This window comes from Schistocerca gregaria, chromosome 2 (assembly GCF_023897955.1).
Source record: "Schistocerca gregaria isolate iqSchGreg1 chromosome 2, iqSchGreg1.2, whole genome shotgun sequence".
In the NCBI taxonomy this organism is placed as follows: domain Eukaryota; kingdom Metazoa; phylum Arthropoda; class Insecta; order Orthoptera; family Acrididae; genus Schistocerca; species Schistocerca gregaria.
The window spans coordinates 441752297-441764403 of record NC_064921.1 but is presented as its reverse complement, the minus strand read 5'-3'; the positions used below and the strand labels follow the sequence as shown (position 1 = coordinate 441764403).

General features: G+C 48.7%; 13 non-coding genes across 13 annotated transcripts; all 13 read left to right on the top strand.

The window, feature by feature from the left end:
- Positions 1-822: 822 nt before the first annotated feature.
- On the top strand, positions 823-904 carry Trnas-gcu (transfer RNA serine (anticodon GCU)). Its single transcript has one exon. It is a non-coding gene; the product is annotated as a tRNA-Ser (tRNA).
- An 839-nt stretch (positions 905-1743) lies between these two features.
- Positions 1744-1825, top strand: Trnas-gcu (transfer RNA serine (anticodon GCU)). Its single transcript has one exon. It is a non-coding gene; the product is annotated as a tRNA-Ser (tRNA).
- An 839-nt stretch (positions 1826-2664) lies between these two features.
- On the top strand, positions 2665-2746 carry Trnas-gcu (transfer RNA serine (anticodon GCU)). The gene has a single exon. It is a non-coding gene; the product is annotated as a tRNA-Ser (tRNA).
- An 839-nt stretch (positions 2747-3585) lies between these two features.
- Trnas-gcu (transfer RNA serine (anticodon GCU)) lies at positions 3586-3667 on the top strand. The gene has a single exon. It is a non-coding gene; the product is annotated as a tRNA-Ser (tRNA).
- An 839-nt stretch (positions 3668-4506) lies between these two features.
- Trnas-gcu (transfer RNA serine (anticodon GCU)) lies at positions 4507-4588 on the top strand. The gene has a single exon. It is a non-coding gene; the product is annotated as a tRNA-Ser (tRNA).
- Positions 4589-5427: 839 nt separating this feature from the next.
- Positions 5428-5509, top strand: Trnas-gcu (transfer RNA serine (anticodon GCU)). The gene has a single exon. It is a non-coding gene; the product is annotated as a tRNA-Ser (tRNA).
- An 839-nt stretch (positions 5510-6348) lies between these two features.
- On the top strand, positions 6349-6430 carry Trnas-gcu (transfer RNA serine (anticodon GCU)). Its single transcript has one exon. It is a non-coding gene; the product is annotated as a tRNA-Ser (tRNA).
- An 839-nt stretch (positions 6431-7269) lies between these two features.
- Trnas-gcu (transfer RNA serine (anticodon GCU)) lies at positions 7270-7351 on the top strand. Its single transcript has one exon. It is a non-coding gene; the product is annotated as a tRNA-Ser (tRNA).
- Positions 7352-8190: 839 nt separating this feature from the next.
- Trnas-gcu (transfer RNA serine (anticodon GCU)) lies at positions 8191-8272 on the top strand. Its single transcript has one exon. It is a non-coding gene; the product is annotated as a tRNA-Ser (tRNA).
- Positions 8273-9111: 839 nt separating this feature from the next.
- Trnas-gcu (transfer RNA serine (anticodon GCU)) lies at positions 9112-9193 on the top strand. Its single transcript has one exon. It is a non-coding gene; the product is annotated as a tRNA-Ser (tRNA).
- An 839-nt stretch (positions 9194-10032) lies between these two features.
- On the top strand, positions 10033-10114 carry Trnas-gcu (transfer RNA serine (anticodon GCU)). Its single transcript has one exon. It is a non-coding gene; the product is annotated as a tRNA-Ser (tRNA).
- Positions 10115-10953: 839 nt separating this feature from the next.
- On the top strand, positions 10954-11035 carry Trnas-gcu (transfer RNA serine (anticodon GCU)). The gene has a single exon. It is a non-coding gene; the product is annotated as a tRNA-Ser (tRNA).
- Positions 11036-11874: 839 nt separating this feature from the next.
- On the top strand, positions 11875-11956 carry Trnas-gcu (transfer RNA serine (anticodon GCU)). The gene has a single exon. It is a non-coding gene; the product is annotated as a tRNA-Ser (tRNA).
- Positions 11957-12107: the final 151 nt, after the last annotated feature.

Here is a 12107-nt window from a genome sequence, read left to right as displayed (position 1 = left end):
CACGCGTTTGCGGTCACTCCTTCCCCATGCGAAACGCCTCTCAGTAGTAACAACGAAGCGTGTACGAGGCCGATAGCGTGTGTATGAAATACGAGACAAAAATGCTTACCAGATGAAAGCGCACAACATTCCATAGCGTATGCCCTTCGAATTAAACATCATTTCGAGATGTATAAGCCAATCAAACTTCGGCTCCAGCGAAGAGTATGTCGGTATCTGCGAACGACGAGTTCTTATTTATATTTAAGTGCATACCTGTCGCAGTCATTTTAACGTATCGAGCCTATAATAATCCATCTGTAGCACAACTGTCGCCTCTCGACAGTTTGCTTTGCGTCAGGCCGCCATATACAGAAGCGATTTGGCAGGGCCTACTGGAGAGACTTGACTTTGCAGACATCCGTCGCTAAGGGCCGCCCAAACACCAAGCTCCATCGCAAACAGCAGGACAATCTTGGGCTAGGACGAACGTCAAAACCTTGCAAGTAATATCAGTGTAGCGTATCGAGCTGTACGTTTCGTTGCAGTAAGTCGTGGGAAAGAATGCCCAGCACATTTCTCATGTGCATTAGACGACACTGCATGTCGATACAATGCTTATTCCTGCAGTAAATAAGTGGTCCGGTGATTTTGCCCCGATCGGATATCGACGTGGACGGATGCTGTCATTAAATGACTCGCGAGTGGGAGCTTGGTCGGCTGCACTGCAGCTGGGCATTAGACGTTAACACCGGCCCAGTACGATGTTTTGAAAGCGTTTTCGAATCGACAAATGTCTTCTTTCCGCAAGCGCTCGCCAAAGACACAGCTGTAGTTCCAGCAGACGAGGTGGCCGAGTGGTTAAGGCGTTGGACTGCTAATCCAATGTGCTGTGCACGCGTGGGTTCGAATCCCATCCTCGTCGAAGAATTTTACGTAAAGCACGCGTTTGCGGTCACTCCTTCCCCATGCGAAACGCCTCTCAGTAGTAACAACGAAGCGTGTACGAGGCCGATAGCGTGTGTATGAAATACGAGACCAAAATGCTTACCAGATGAAAGCGCACAACATTCCATAGCGTATGCCCTTCGAATTAAACATCATTTCGAGATGTATAAGCCAATCAAACTTCGGCTCCAGCGAAGAGTATGTCGGTATCTGCGAACGACGAGTTCTTATTTATATTTAAGTGCATACCTGTCGCAGTCATTTTAACGTATCGAGCCTATAATAATCCATCTGTAGCACAACTGTCGCCTCTCGACAGTTTGCTTTGCGTCAGGCCGCCATATACAGAAGCGATTTGGCAGGGCCTACTGGAGAGACTTGACTTTGCAGACATCCGTCGCTAAGGGCCGCCCAAACACCAAGCTCCATCGCAAACAGCAGGACAATCTTGGGCTAGGACGAACGTCAAAACCTTGCAAGTAATATCAGTGTAGCGTTTCGAGCTGTACGTTTCGTTGCAGTAAGTCGTGGGAAAGAATGCCCAGCACATTTCTCATGTGCATTAGACGACACTGCATGTCGATACAATGCTTATTCCTGCAGTAAATAAGTGGTCCGGTGATTTTGCCCCGATCGGATATCGACGTGGACGGATGCTGTCATTAAATGACTCGCGAGTGGGAGCTTGGTCGGCTGCACTGCAGCTGGGCATTAGACGTTAACACCGGCCCAGTACGATGTTTTGAAAGCGTTTTCGAATCGACAAATGTCTTCTTTCCGCAAGCGCTCGCCAAAGACACAGCTGTAGTTCCAGCAGACGAGGTGGCCGAGTGGTTAAGGCGTTGGACTGCTAATCCAATGTGCTGTGCACGCGTGGGTTCGAATCCCATCCTCGTCGAAGAATTTTACGTAAAGCACGCGTTTGCGGTCACTCCTTCCCCATGCGAAACGCCTCTCAGTAGTAACAACGAAGCGTGTACGAGGCCGATAGCGTGTGTATGAAATACGAGACAAAAATGCTTACCAGATGAAAGCGCACAACATTCCATAGCGTATGCCCTTCGAATTAAACATCATTTCGAGATGTATAAGCCAATCAAACTTCGGCTCCAGCGAAGAGTATGTCGGTATCTGCGAACGACGAGTTCTTATTTATATTTAAGTGCATACCTGTCGCAGTCATTTTAACGTATCGAGCCTATAATAATCCATCTGTAGCACAACTGTCGCCTCTCGACAGTTTGCTTTGCGTCAGGCCGCCATATACAGAAGCGATTTGGCAGGGCCTACTGGAGAGACTTGACTTTGCAGACATCCGTCGCTAAGGGCCGCCCAAACACCAAGCTCCATCGCAAACAGCAGGACAATCTTGGGCTAGGACGAACGTCAAAACCTTGCAAGTAATATCAGTGTAGCGTATCGAGCTGTACGTTTCGTTGCAGTAAGTCGTGGGAAAGAATGCCCAGCACATTTCTCATGTGCATTAGACGACACTGCATGTCGATACAATGCTTATTCCTGCAGTAAATAAGTGGTCCGGTGATTTTGCCCCGATCGGATATCGACGTGGACGGATGCTGTCATTAAATGACTCGCGAGTGGGAGCTTGGTCGGCTGCACTGCAGCTGGGCATTAGACGTTAACACCGGCCCAGTACGATGTTTTGAAAGCGTTTTCGAATCGACAAATGTCTTCTTTCCGCAAGCGCTCGCCAAAGACACAGCTGTAGTTCCAGCAGACGAGGTGGCCCATTGGTTAAGGCGTTGGACTGCTAATCCAATGTGCTCTGCACGCGTGGGTTCGAATCCCATCCTCGTCGAAGAATTTTACGTAAAGCACGCGTTTGCGGTCACTCCTTCCCCATGCGAAACGCCTCTCAGTAGTAACAACGAAGCGTGTACGAGGCCGATAGCGTGTGTATGAAATACGAGACAAAAATGCTTACCAGATGAAAGCGCACAACATTCCATAGCGTATGCCCTTCGAATTAAACATCATTTCGAGATGTATAAGCCAATCAAACTTCGGCTCCAGCGAAGAGTATGTCGGTATCTGCGAACGACGAGTTCTTATTTATATTTAAGTGCATACCTGTCGCAGTCATTTTAACGTATCGAGCCTATAATAATCCATCTGTAGCACAACTGTCGCCTCTCGACAGTTTGCTTTGCGTCAGGCCGCCATATACAGAAGCGATTTGGCAGGGCCTACTGGAGAGACTTGACTTTGCAGACATCCGTCGCTAAGGGCCGCCCAAACACCAAGCTCCATCGCAAACAGCAGGACAATCTTGGGCTAGGACGAACGTCAAAACCTTGCAAGTAATATCAGTGTAGCGTATCGAGCTGTACGTTTCGTTGCAGTAAGTCGTGGGAAAGAATGCCCAGCACATTTCTCATGTGCATTAGACGACACTGCATGTCGATACAATGCTTATTCCTGCAGTAAATAAGTGGTCCGGTGATTTTGCCCCGATCGGATATCGACGTGGACGGATGCTGTCATTAAATGACTCGCGAGTGGGAGCTTGGTCGGCTGCACTGCAGCTGGGCATTAGACGTTAACACCGGCCCAGTACGATGTTTTGAAAGCGTTTTCGAATCGACAAATGTCTTCTTTCCGCAAGCGCTCGCCAAAGACACAGCTGTAGTTCCAGCAGACGAGGTGGCCGAGTGGTTAAGGCGTTGGACTGCTAATCCAATGTGCTGTGCACGCGTGGGTTCGAATCCCATCCTCGTCGAAGAATTTTACGTAAAGCACGCGTTTGCGGTCACTCCTTCCCCATGCGAAACGCCTCTCAGTAGTAACAACGAAGCGTGTACGAGGCCGATAGCGTGTGTATGAAATACGAGACAAAAATGCTTACCAGATGAAAGCGCACAACATTCCATAGCGTATGCCCTTCGAATTAAACATCATTTCGAGATGTATAAGCCAATCAAACTTCGGCTCCAGCGAAGAGTATGTCGGTATCTGCGAACGACGAGTTCTTATTTATATTTAAGTGCATACCTGTCGCAGTCATTTTAACGTATCGAGCCTATAATAATCCATCTGTAGCACAACTGTCGCCTCTCGACAGTTTGCTTTGCGTCAGGCCGCCATATACAGAAGCGATTTGGCAGGGCCTACTGGAGAGACTTGACTTTGCAGACATCCGTCGCTAAGGGCCGCCCAAACACCAAGCTCCATCGCAAACAGCAGGACAATCTTGGGCTAGGACGAACGTCAAAACCTTGCAAGTAATATCAGTGTAGCGTATCGAGCTGTACGTTTCGTTGCAGTAAGTCGTGGGAAAGAATGCCCAGCACATTTCTCATGTGCATTAGACGACACTGCATGTCGATACAATGCTTATTCCTGCAGTAAATAAGTGGTCCGGTGATTTTGCCCCGATCGGATATCGACGTGGACGGATGCTGTCATTAAATGACTCGCGAGTGGGAGCTTGGTCGGCTGCACTGCAACTGGGCATTAGACGTTAACACCGGCCCAGTACGATGTTTTGAAAGCGTTTTCGAATCGACAAATGTCTTCTTTCCGCAAGCGCTCGCCAAAGACACAGCTGTAGTTCCAGCAGACGAGGTGGCCGAGTGGTTAAGGCGTTGGACTGCTAATCCAATGTGCTCTGCACGCGTGGGTTCGAATCCCATCCTCGTCGAAGAATTTTACGTAAAGCACGCGTTTGCGGTCACTCCTTCCCCATGCGAAACGCCTCTCAGTAGTAACAACGAAGCGTGTACGAGGCCGATAGCGTGTGTATGAAATACGAGACAAAAATGCTTACCAGATGAAAGCGCACAACATTCCATAGCGTATGCCCTTCGAATTAAACATCATTTCGAGATGTATAAGCCAATCAAACTTCGGCTCCAGCGAAGAGTATGTCGGTATCTGCGAACGACGAGTTCTTATTTATATTTAAGTGCATACCTGTCGCAGTCATTTTAACGTATCGAGCCTATAATAATCCATCTGTAGCACAACTGTCGCCTCTCGACAGTTTGCTTTGCGTCAGGCCGCCATATACAGAAGCGATTTGGCAGGGCCTACTGGAGAGACTTGACTTTGCAGACATCCGTCGCTAAGGGCCGCCCAAACACCAAGCTCCATCGCAAACAGCAGGACAATCTTGGGCTAGGACGAACGTCAAAACCTTGCAAGTAATATCAGTGTAGCGTATCGAGCTGTACGTTTCGTTGCAGTAAGTCGTGGGAAAGAATGCCCAGCACATTTCTCATGTGCATTAGACGACACTGCATGTCGATACAATGCTTATTCCTGCAGTAAATAAGTGGTCCGGTGATTTTGCCCCGATCGGATATCGACGTGGACGGATGCTGTCATTAAATGACTCGCGAGTGGGAGCTTGGTCGGCTGCACTGCAGCTGGGCATTAGACGTTAACACCGGCCCAGTACGATGTTTTGAAAGCGTTTTCGAATCGACAAATGTCTTCTTTCCGCAAGCGCTCGCCAAAGACACAGCTGTAGTTCCAGCAGACGAGGTGGCCGAGTGGTTAAGGCGTTGGACTGCTAATCCAATGTGCTCTGCACGCGTGGGTTCGAATCCCATCCTCGTCGAAGAATTTTACGTAAAGCACGCGTTTGCGGTCACTCCTTCCCCATGCGAAACGCCTCTCAGTAGTAACAACGAAGCGTGTACGAGGCCGATAGCGTGTGTATGAAATACGAGACAAAAATGCTTACCAGATGAAAGCGCACAACATTCCATAGCGTATGCCCTTCGAATTAAACATCATTTCGAGATGTATAAGCCAATCAAACTTCGGCTCCAGCGAAGAGTATGTCGGTATCTGCGAACGACGAGTTCTTATTTATATTTAAGTGCATACCTGTCGCAGTCATTTTAACGTATCGAGCCTATAATAATCCATCTGTAGCACAACTGTCGCCTCTCGACAGTTTGCTTTGCGTCAGGCCGCCATATACAGAAGCGATTTGGCAGGGCCTACTGGAGAGACTTGACTTTGCAGACATCCGTCGCTAAGGGCCGCCCAAACACCAAGCTCCATCGCAAACAGCAGGACAATCTTGGGCTAGGACGAACGTCAAAACCTTGCAAGTAATATCAGTGTAGCGTATCGAGCTGTACGTTTCGTTGCAGTAAGTCGTGGGAAAGAATGCCCAGCACATTTCTCATGTGCATTAGACGACACTGCATGTCGATACAATGCTTATTCCTGCAGTAAATAAGTGGTCCGGTGATTTTGCCCCGATCGGATATCGACGTGGACGGATGCTGTCATTAAATGACTCGCGAGTGGGAGCTTGGTCGGCTGCACTGCAGCTGGGCATTAGACGTTAACACCGGCCCAGTACGATGTTTTGAAAGCGTTTTCGAATCGACAAATGTCTTCTTTCCGCAAGCGCTCGCCAAAGACACAGCTGTAGTTCCAGCAGACGAGGTGGCCGAGTGGTTAAGGCGTTGGACTGCTAATCCAATGTGCTCTGCACGCGTGGGTTCGAATCCCATCCTCGTCGAAGAATTTTACGTAAAGCACGCGTTTGCGGTCACTCCTTCCCCATGCGAAACGCCTCTCAGTAGTAACAACGAAGCGTGTACGAGGCCGATAGCGTGTGTATGAAATACGAGACAAAAATGCTTACCAGATGAAAGCGCACAACATTCCATAGCGTATGCCCTTCGAATTAAACATCATTTCGAGATGTATAAGCCAATCAAACTTCGGCTCCAGCGAAGAGTATGTCGGTATCTGCGAACGACGAGTTCTTATTTATATTTAAGTGCATACCTGTCGCAGTCATTTTAACGTATCGAGCCTATAATAATCCATCTGTAGCACAACTGTCGCCTCTCGACAGTTTGCTTTGCGTCAGGCCGCCATATACAGAAGCGATTTGGCAGGGCCTACTGGAGAGACTTGACTTTGCAGACATCCGTCGCTAAGGGCCGCCCAAACACCAAGCTCCATCGCAAACAGCAGGACAATCTTGGGCTAGGACGAACGTCAAAACCTTGCAAGTAATATCAGTGTAGCGTATCGAGCTGTACGTTTCGTTGCAGTAAGTCGTGGGAAAGAATGCCCAGCACATTTCTCATGTGCATTAGACGACACTGCATGTCGATACAATGCTTATTCCTGCAGTAAATAAGTGGTCCGGTGATTTTGCCCCGATCGGATATCGACGTGGACGGATGCTGTCATTAAATGACTCGCGAGTGGGAGCTTGGTCGGCTGCACTGCAGCTGGGCATTAGACGTTAACACCGGCCCAGTACGATGTTTTGAAAGCGTTTTCGAATCGACAAATGTCTTCTTTCCGCAAGCGCTCGCCAAAGACACAGCTGTAGTTCCAGCAGACGAGGTGGCCGAGTGGTTAAGGCGTTGGACTGCTAATCCAATGTGCTCTGCACGCGTGGGTTCGAATCCCATCCTCGTCGAAGAATTTTACGTAAAGCACGCGTTTGCGGTCACTCCTTCCCCATGCGAAACGCCTCTCAGTAGTAACAACGAAGCGTGTACGAGGCCGATAGCGTGTGTATGAAATACGAGACAAAAATGCTTACCAGATGAAAGCGCACAACATTCCATAGCGTATGCCCTTCGAATTAAACATCATTTCGAGATGTATAAGCCAATCAAACTTCGGCTCCAGCGAAGAGTATGTCGGTATCTGCGAACGACGAGTTCTTATTTATATTTAAGTGCATACCTGTCGCAGTCATTTTAACGTATCGAGCCTATAATAATCCATCTGTAGCACAACTGTCGCCTCTCGACAGTTTGCTTTGCGTCAGGCCGCCATATACAGAAGCGATTTGGCAGGGCCTACTGGAGAGACTTGACTTTGCAGACATCCGTCGCTAAGGGCCGCCCAAACACCAAGCTCCATCGCAAACAGCAGGACAATCTTGGGCTAGGACGAACGTCAAAACCTTGCAAGTAATATCAGTGTAGCGTATCGAGCTGTACGTTTCGTTGCAGTAAGTCGTGGGAAAGAATGCCCAGCACATTTCTCATGTGCATTAGACGACACTGCATGTCGATACAATGCTTATTCCTGCAGTAAATAAGTGGTCCGGTGATTTTGCCCCGATCGGATATCGACGTGGACGGATGCTGTCATTAAATGACTCGCGAGTGGGAGCTTGGTCGGCTGCACTGCAGCTGGGCATTAGACGTTAACACCGGCCCAGTACGATGTTTTGAAAGCGTTTTCGAATCGACAAATGTCTTCTTTCCGAAAGCGCTCGCCAAAGACACAGCTGTAGTTCCAGCAGACGAGGTGGCCGAGTGGTTAAGGCGTTGGACTGCTAATCCAATGTGCTCTGCACGCGTGGGTTCGAATCCCATCCTCGTCGAAGAATTTTACGTAAAGCACGCGTTTGCGGTCACTCCTTCCCCATGCGAAACGCCTCTCAGTAGTAACAACGAAGCGTGTACGAGGCCGATAGCGTGTGTATGAAATACGAGACAAAAATGCTTACCAGATGAAAGCGCACAACATTCCATAGCGTATGCCCTTCGAATTAAACATCATTTCGAGATGTATAAGCCAATCAAACTTCGGCTCCAGCGAAGAGTATGTCGGTATCTGCGAACGACGAGTTCTTATTTATATTTAAGTGCATACCTGTCGCAGTCATTTTAACGTATCGAGCCTATAATAATCCATCTGTAGCACAACTGTCGCCTCTCGACAGTTTGCTTTGCGTCAGGCCGCCATATACAGAAGCGATTTGGCAGGGCCTACTGGAGAGACTTGACTTTGCAGACATCCGTCGCTAAGGGCCGCCCAAACACCAAGCTCCATCGCAAACAGCAGGACAATCTTGGGCTAGGACGAACGTCAAAACCTTGCAAGTAATATCAGTGTAGCGTATCGAGCTGTACGTTTCGTTGCAGTAAGTCGTGGGAAAGAATGCCCAGCACATTTCTCATGTGCATTAGACGACACTGCATGTCGATACAATGCTTATTCCTGCAGTAAATAAGTGGTCCGGTGATTTTGCCCCGATCGGATATCGACGTGGACGGATGCTGTCATTAAATGACTCGCGAGTGGGAGCTTGGTCGGCTGCACTGCAGCTGGGCATTAGACGTTAACACCGGCCCAGTACGATGTTTTGAAAGCGTTTTCGAATCGACAAATGTCTTCTTTCCGCAAGCGCTCGCCAAAGACACAGCTGTAGTTCCAGCAGACGAGGTGGCCGAGTGGTTAAGGCGTTGGACTGCTAATCCAATGTGCTCTGCACGCGTGGGTTCGAATCCCATCCTCGTCGAAGAATTTTACGTAAAGCACGCGTTTGCGGTCACTCCTTCCCCATGCGAAACGCCTCTCAGTAGTAACAACGAAGCGTGTACGAGGCCGATAGCGTGTGTATGAAATACGAGACAAAAATGCTTACCAGATGAAAGCGCACAACATTCCATAGCGTATGCCCTTCGAATTAAACATCATTTCGAGATGTATAAGCCAATCAAACTTCGGCTCCAGCGAAGAGTATGTCGGTATCTGCGAACGACGAGTTCTTATTTATATTTAAGTGCATACCTGTCGCAGTCATTTTAACGTATCGAGCCTATAATAATCCATCTGTAGCACAACTGTCGCCTCTCGACAGTTTGCTTTGCGTCAGGCCGCCATATACAGAAGCGATTTGGCAGGGCCTACTGGAGAGACTTGACTTTGCAGACATCCGTCGCTAAGGGCCGCCCAAACACCAAGCTCCATCGCAAACAGCAGGACAATCTTGGGCTAGGACGAACGTCAAAACCTTGCAAGTAATATCAGTGTAGCGTATCGAGCTGTACGTTTCGTTGCAGTAAGTCGTGGGAAAGAATGCCCAGCACATTTCTCATGTGCATTAGACGACACTGCATGTCGATACAATGCTTATTCCTGCAGTAAATAAGTGGTCCGGTGATTTTGCCCCGATCGGATATCGACGTGGACGGATGCTGTCATTAAATGACTCGCGAGTGGGAGCTTGGTCGGCTGCACTGCAGCTGGGCATTAGACGTTAACACCGGCCCAGTACGATGTTTTGAAAGCGTTTTCGAATCGACAAATGTCTTCTTTCCGCAAGCGCTCGCCAAAGACACAGCTGTAGTTCCAGCAGACGAGGTGGCCGAGTGGTTAAGGCGTTGGACTGCTAATCCAATGTGCTCTGCACGCGTGGGTTCGAATCCCATCCTCGTCGAAGAATTTTACGTAAAGCACGCGTTTGCGGTCACTCCTTCCCCATGCGAAACGCCTCTCAGTAGTAACAACGAAGCGTGTACGAGGCCGATAGCGTGTGTATGAAATACGAGACAAAAATGCTTACCAGATGAAAGCGCACAACATTCCATAGCGTATGCCCTTCGAATTAAACATCATTTCGAGATGTATAAGCCAATCAAACTTCGGCTCCAGCGAAGAGTATGTCGGTATCTGCGAACGACGAGTTCTTATTTATATTTAAGTGCATACCTGTCGCAGTCATTTTAACGTATCGAGCCTATAATAATCCATCTGTAGCACAACTGTCGCCTCTCGACAGTTTGCTTTGCGTCAGGCCGCCATATACAGAAGCGATTTGGCAGGGCCTACTGGAGAGACTTGACTTTGCAGACATCCGTCGCTAAGGGCCGCCCAAACACCAAGCTCCATCGCAAACAGCAGGACAATCTTGGGCTAGGACGAACGTCAAAACCTTGCAAGTAATATCAGTGTAGCGTATCGAGCTGTACGTTTCGTTGCAGTAAGTCGTGGGAAAGAATGCCCAGCACATTTCTCATGTGCATTAGACGACACTGCATGTCGATACAATGCTTATTCCTGCAGTAAATAAGTGGTCCGGTGATTTTGCCCCGATCGGATATCGACGTGGACGGATGCTGTCATTAAATGACTCGCGAGTGGGAGCTTGGTCGGCTGCACTGCAGCTGGGCATTAGACGTTAACACCGGCCCAGTACGATGTTTTGAAAGCGTTTTCGAATCGACAAATGTCTTCTTTCCGCAAGCGCTCGCCAAAGACACAGCTGTAGTTCCAGCAGACGAGGTGGCCGAGTGGTTAAGGCGTTGGACTGCTAATCCAATGTGCTCTGCACGCGTGGGTTCGAATCCCATCCTCGTCGAAGAATTTTACGTAAAGCACGCGTTTGCGGTCACTCCTTCCCCATGCGAAACGCCTCTCAGTAGTAACAACGAAGCGTGTACGAGGCCGATAGCGTGTGTATGAAATACGAGACAAAAATGCTTACCAGATGAAAGCGCACAACATTCCATAGCGTATGCCCTTCGAATTAAACATCATTTCGAGATGTATAAGCCAATCAAACTTCGGCTCCAGCGAAGAGTATGTCGGTATCTGCGAACGACGAGTTCTTATTTATATTTAAGTGCATACCTGTCGCAGTCATTTTAACGTATCGAGCCTATAATAATCCATCTGTAGCACAACTGTCGCCTCTCGACAGTTTGCTTTGCGTCAGGCCGCCATATACAGAAGCGATTTGGCAGGGCCTACTGGAGAGACTTGACTTTGCAGACATCCGTCGCTAAGGGCCGCCCAAACACCAAGCTCCATCGCAAACAGCAGGACAATCTTGGGCTAGGACGAACGTCAAAACCTTGAAAGTAATATCAGTGTAGCGTATCGAGCTGTACGTTTCGTTGCAGTAAGTCGTGGGAAAGAATGCCCAGCACATTTCTCATGTGCATTAGACGACACTGCATGTCGATACAATGCTTATTCCTGCAGTAAATAAGTGGTCCGGTGATTTTGCCCCGATCGGATATCGACGTGGACGGATGCTGTCATTAAATGACTCGCGAGTGGGAGCTTGGTCGGCTGCACTGCAGCTGGGCATTAGACGTTAACACCGGCCCAGTACGATGTTTTGAAAGCGTTTTCGAATCGACAAATGTCTTCTTTCCGCAAGCGCTCGCCAAAGACACAGCTGTAGTTCCAGCAGACGAGGTGGCCGAGTGGTTAAGGCGTTGGACTGCTAATCCAATGTGCTCTGCACGCGTGGGTTCGAATCCCATCCTCGTCGAAGAATTTTACGTAAAGCACGCGTTTGCGGTCACTCCTTCCCCATGCGAAACGCCTCTCAGTAGTAACAACGAAGCGTGTACGAGGCCGATAGCGTGTGTATGAAATACGAGACAAAAATGCTTACCAGATGAAAGCGCACAACATTCCAT